Raw genomic sequence first — 6698 nt, 5'->3', positions numbered from 1 at the left:
TTATCATGTAAATAAACTTATTCCATCAACATGTCTTTACCTGAACTGCTTGGATGCCCGGAGCTAAGACAGCAGAGAGCTGACTAGAAGTAAGACTGATCAGATGCTTAAAGGTAAGCCCATCTAAGTACCTGGCTGATTTGGGGCCTCTACTGAAATCCGTTGTGGAAACCTAATTTATTAGGCTTTATTGATTTCTTGCCAGGACAATTTATAGAGCTGCAGAACCCATAACTTCATACAAAGATTCATGTAGAACTAACAGAAGAGTCAAAGACAGTTAGAAAGGGTCTTTGTGCTGATGTATGAGACAAATAAGTAACTCTGGCTCCTGCTGGTCTCCTAGATAGCTCGTTTAGTTCTCCAGGAGAAGAGAGATGGTGATGTGGACCCTGCAACCGCCCTCAGGTCAGTCTTTACCTAGGTGATGGTAGGGGACCAACCCTGTTAATAGGATGTTATTGCCTGGAGTTGTGATGACAGACAGTGATGGAGGGGGTGGAGAGAGCAGTAGGTTTGCTTCCAGGGCTCTGACCAGTCGGATGGAAGTACTGCTATGAAATGATTAATATCAGTCTTTACAAATACAAATAGCATTTCTTCTCTAGCCCGTTAGACCAGGTCTGGCTTTTTAAACACTTTATTTTATTTATGTATTTTCTATGATATCCAAGACAAACTTCATACTAATGGGCAGAAAAATTGCTGTACAAATGAGAGCTTTGATAATAAAAAGTGCAAATCTGTTTACTTGACAGAGAGACCTAAACTTCAGCATGCTTTGCTAGATGGCTTTCAAGGCTTTGTGTCCTCACTTTGCTGTCTAATTACCTTGTTCCCATCTGGCAGCCCCACTTTGCACTCTCAATTCTTTCATAAAGGACGTTGCTCATTTTGGACTTCACGACTCCCAGCCCAAAAGTTTCCAAAACTTATGGTTAGTGCCATAACTAAGAAACAAAGCCTCAAGCAACAGTTCCTAGCAATGCAACTAACTTGTAGAGACATCTGAGTTGCTTTCAGATGTTGATGGTGACTCCAAAATCTGCCCAGGAAGCAAAGTTTGCCCACACTGCACCATGTATCACTGTGCTGTGTTAACTGCTGGCTCTGGCTGACTTTGGTATCCCTGATGCTACTTCTGAAAGAACATCCTGTGATTTCAGAGCACCTTGGAAGGACACCACTTCTAGTCACCACTCTCAAAAGCCACCTACCAGCTGTTAGGATCTCTCCCAGACTTAGAAGCTCAGTGGCATGCAGATATCAGGACTGAAACCAGGTCTGATTCACACAATGGATAAGGAGAACTGGAGATCTTCAGACCCGGAACATGTCAGTAGAACTGGCTGGGAATCTTTTGTTTCAAAGCTTCAGAGAGAGGAAAGTTTGTCAGAGCCAAAGATATTTGAAGGGATCAGTTTCTCTGACTTTTTTGATCAGAGTATTTTTATATCGCCACTTCCAGATATTCAAAAATATCTGACTTCAAAGTTATGAAATCTACTTCTTTAAAAACATGCTCAAGCTTGGAAATTTTAATAAACTGATATTCAAATTAATTCAAATTAATATGCATGTATATACATTTAAAGGACAAAACTAAAAACTGAACAACTTGACTAATAAAATTTGAATGGTTTTGTATTTGAATATTTTTGAGACTGGGTTATGGATTTTTCAAGATTGCATGTTTGCAAAATTTCAGGTTTTAATTTGATGATAGGAAAACCCTGAAATCTTTCCAATTCTGACAAATTGTTAATTCCTAGTCTGTCGTCTACTCACTCTTGATGGGAAAATTCAAGTAAAAAATGAAAGTTAGACTTGAAATAGAACATTTCTCTGTGCTACCAAGGAGAGGGCAAACAAATAGCCTCTTGTTTTGTATTCTATTTGCATCTCATGTTCAGAAGCACTAGTATAGATAAGGATTTTAAAACAATTTATGTATACATCTGGAAAAAAATCCTCAAATATTAAGTTGATGAATAAATATTTACCTGAAAAAAAGAAAAAAAAAAGTTATTTGGTACAAAATTAAAATATTCCATTTACAGCAAGCCAAGTAGACCAAGTGAATATTTCATACTAAGGAAGGACTTTGCAGTGTGAGATGCATACATATCATGCATTACATTAGGGAGTGCTAAGATGTATTTATAATTCGAAACATTGGACTATTTTAGAGAGAGAAGCAGCTACAGTGTGGAGGATGAGATACCAATAAAAAGGGAAGTAATCTTGAAGAGAGTTGTGCTATATTCCTAGGAAAGCAAGGCAGCAAAAGATAAACTGCAGCCACAGGTGCATACTTAGTTGTCTGCCTTTATAAATATGTATCAACTAAAAACAAGTACATCTGGTACATCTGTCTCAATACCTGTGTAAAAACCCAATCAATATGAAGGATAACAGAGTAGGGGTTTGGTCTGGTGAATGCACAGATGTTGTAAGATACGGATATGTTAATAGAAGTCTGGGACGGTAATGAGTGTATGGTTACTTCTATAAATACACACGCGTGGGCTGTTTGCACTGAACTTTGCTCTCCTGGGCAATGCTGAAGCAGCAGTTTGCCATTGCTCTTCTTGACTGGGTCACTGCTAATCAATAGCTATATAAATCAGTGCTTCTAGGCCACAGGCAGTCTGATGCCTTGTGTAAACACTTGTCAGGTTCAATTAACAGCCAGGTCTGTTGTTCTCCCCTTCCCTTGTCTTGCCGTTGCACTGAGCACAGCGTACTATTTTTTGTCTCCGTAGTTGTTCTCTTCTGATGATGACAAAGGGAAAGGCACCTCAGCCTCCTCTATCAGTGGGACTTCCAGGCTTGGTGATCTGCTCCTAACTCCATTAGCCTGAGACACGACTCCCTCCTGTGTAATCAGTAGGGAATTGGTCTCCCTTTGTAAAAAAGCTCAGCTGGAAAAGGAGCATGTGAATATGGATGGAAAATAATGCATTGTGTGACCCCAGGTGTGCACAGACCAACCAAATGGAGCACACCTGCATGACAAACCATGGCTTGGAGGGCAATGAGGTAATAGTTTTGGTACCATGAATCATCTTTGTCAAAGGTTAATAGTCTGTTGCATTCATCATTATTTACATGTTTCTATAAAAAGTGATGTCCAATTAAGATATATAGGCTTATTGATACACACACACGTTTCCACCATTTGCAGGGAAAATTCCATTTACAAAGAACAAACAATGTAGTCAGAGCTTAACTAAGCCTTGAGTCAGCAATTGCACATTGCAACCACCTTTAGTAAATAAATTATTTATCTGCTGGCCAACTGATACTGGCATTGCCAATAGAGTATTTATCTGCTGGCCAACTGATACTGGCATTGCCAATAGAGTATACATGTTAGCATTCTTTTTCAGAAGTGTTGCTGTCATGTTTTAATATCAAATAAGTGAATTAAGCAAAGCTTCAGATATGTTTGAGACTTCCAGGGTAAAAAGAAAGGGTGCCCAAGGCCAGGTTTGCCTCCAGGCTAGTCTGTGGAGATATCTGGAAGACATAAGATGAATACAGAAAGAAACTAGCTGTAAGTCAAAAAAAAGAGAGACAACTAAAGAAGCAGAAAAGAGGCAGAATACTTGCAGGAGAAGCAGAAACTATTTAAAAACATGTCTTAAATACTTTTGGAGTAAATAAGTATGAACCATCCAAAAACAATTCAAAATTTCTTGTCAAATCTCACAACCGTGTAATTAATAATAGAAGGAGGCAATTAGCTTAAAAAGCGGAAGCCGTACTAAAATGTAGAGCAGGAGAACTAATTCTGACAAGTGTAACACTACTAGAAGACAGCCCACAAAACAAAACCAAGGAGCAATTTGCTAAATATCTATAGTGAGGCCTTCATTACAAACGGTAGAAGCAGAAGGCTCACAGGAGACCTGACATGACCAGGGCAAGACAGCGGTGCTCAGGAAGGGACAGCCGTCACAGGAAAGCTGAACGAGCCCCATGCAATGGTGCTCAGAAAGGAGGAAAACTGATGGGTTCCCACCTCAGAGCTATGATCTATGTGGGATATGTTGGACGAAACGAACCATCAAAGCAGCAGTAGATGTCAAACGTGTCTGAGGCCACCACACAGCGGGAAAACAAATCAGTGAGTTGCCTCCTGCACCAAGCAACCTGTAGAAAACTATCTTAAAGACCTTATATGTATTATAATATCTCTTATTATATCCATGGCTACACTGAGGAAGGGTCAATACGGTTTATGCATCTTTTGTTAGAGCTTTGTAAGGAGTCAGCAAGCATGAGGAAAAATGTGATTGAGCTGATATAGCATACTTAAAATTTTTAAGAGCTTTGGACAGTATCCCTTCCCAAAAGCTTTAAGAGAATCTAGGTGGACAGATAAGAAGAGAAACTATCTCCTTACAGCTTAATACATACTTAGAACACAAGAAAGAAAAAGAATAACAGATAACTTAGAGTGAAGGAAAGTTGCCAGGGAAGTCCCTCAAGGATCTCTTCCAGAGTTTGTTCTGCTCAGCATATTCATAAATGGTCTGGAAAAAGAATAAATAACACAGAATTATTCAGAATAGTCAATTCTGTGTTGATTTCAAAGACTCACAAAAGGATTTCACAATACTGAGTGACAGTGTGATAAGATTGCAGTCAAATTTAAATACTTATGAATACAAAGTAATGCATTTAGTTGAAAAAAAAAACATAGCCACATGTTCAAAATTATAGGTTGTGGGAATTATAGAGAGGGAAGAAAAGGATAGGAGAGATCTCTATAGCTAGGCACTGTACAGACAAGAAAAATTGCAAATAATTATTCACAATGTCTTACTGCCCAAGAAATAGGCAGTCTGAAATAAAATGATCAGATGGAAGGTTTAACAAAAACAAATGACATTATTTTTTCATACACTTCATAATTAAAGTGTAGAACTCATTGCCACAGGAAACTGTAGAGACAAAAGCAAAATATGGCTCACAAGAGAGATTAAACTTACTGATAGAGAATATGTCAATGCATGTTATCACTGGCTGAGAAATTCTTTGAATTGTTCCTTGCCAGGAGCTGGTAGGGTATACCAGATAAAGAGAGCTCCCCACATGACCTGTTCATCCTCATCTCTCTGAATCACTAATAGAGACCAACTAAATGCATTCTGTTTAGCCCAGGTTGATGGGTCTTACATTTTTAATAACGCCTTTCTTACCCAGTTTTGCAAAGAAGCCACTAAACCAAACTGTTGTAAATCTATATAAAAACTAGAGGAGGTATGGGAAAAAAATAAAATTATATACTACTTTTTAAATTTCCAGCCTACAGAAAAATTGATTATTTTCCTTGTTTTCTTATTTTAGCTATTAGTGTCAAAACTGGAATAGTAACAATTTTTTAACCTTATATAATGCTATCTTTAAAAAAGAAAAAAAAACCACTTTTTTAGCATGGTGGAATCATTAAAATCATAAAATCAACTTTCCTACAGAAAAGCTTCCTACTGAATAATGGACACAGACAAAAACAAAATAAAGCAACCTATGTAGAAATACAGTAAATATATGTTCTTCAAAACATACAACTTGGAAGTTAATTTGAAAATTATTGGAATAATATCCATATCTTAAGCTGCATCCCTGCTTCCCCATTGCTGTGGCTTTGCATAGACTTGATTCTACAAAGCTGGTATCCTGCGTAGCAATATCATGAACAAGTATCATGACCATCAATCAAGAACAGAAAGTGTCCTCCTTGTCAGTAGAGATTCAATGCATGGCTTTAACCATATCAGAAACAAGAAGACACAAACATAATCAAAGGATGGAAGCAAATTGCAGACTCCATCCAATTACACAGTTCAAATTCTTAAATCATATAAACCACAAGTCAGGCATTCCAGTTCAGTTTAGTTCAGAAGAATAAAAAAATATATATTTGGGAAAAAAAAGTCATTTTGTCTGAAAGCAAAACATTGCAAGCCAGCCATGAGCTATAAGTTCAAACACCTTTGATAAAAGCTTCTATTCATTTGCAGTTTATTGCATAGCATGAAGCTGCCCACTCTGGTTATATTTTGTTTTAAAATGCTGTGAACAGTAAAATATAAGAAGATTAATCAGATGCAATATATATTCATTAGGTAAATATTGAGATGCTGAATCAAATAGATTACTTTGCATAAACATTTCTCATAAAGTATGAGTGGGTATCATATTTAATAAAAATCACAAACAAGTGGAGAATGATTGCCCTGCTCACAAAAGCAATATAAAATAAACACCTTCATCAGCAACAGTTTCACCACTTACCTCCAAAAGCTATTCATATATACAATCCATTTATAACAGTAAACTAGATCTGGGTTCTGCAGCTTTACAATTATTATTCCCTCAAGAGGGAGACAATATGCAACTTTATGGCAACTTTTCCTTTACTTTATATTACACATAAATTATTGTCAGGTCACAGGGAGCAGAATAAGCAGAAAAAGTCCCATTTTCTTTTTACTTCTTCTTCTCTCTTTTTTATTTATTTATTTTCCTTGCTCCTCATTTTGAGGGGAAAAAATAAATAAAAGATTGTTTTCTATGACAATATTTCTTTCCACATTAAAATATAATAACTATTTGGGAAGAAGAATGGTCTATAGGTCAAGTTTTATTACTGTCCATTAAGAGACCAGTCATTGCTACAGAAGGGC

At 37.0% G+C, this 6698-nt stretch overlaps 1 long non-coding RNA gene across 1 annotated transcript; it reads left to right on the top strand.

The window, feature by feature from the left end:
• LOC308188810 lies at positions 1-2138 on the top strand. The gene is made up of 3 exons (XR_013945787.1): positions 1-113; positions 347-408; positions 1167-2138. It is a non-coding gene; the product is annotated as an uncharacterized lncRNA (long non-coding RNA).
• The last annotated feature ends 4560 nt before the right edge of the window (positions 2139-6698 follow it).

This window comes from Anser brachyrhynchus (genome assembly GCF_964034855.1).
Source record: "Anser brachyrhynchus genome assembly, chromosome: 2".
Lineage (NCBI taxonomy): Eukaryota > Metazoa > Chordata > Aves > Anseriformes > Anatidae > Anser > Anser brachyrhynchus.
This window is presented reverse-complemented; position numbering and strand designations above follow the sequence as displayed.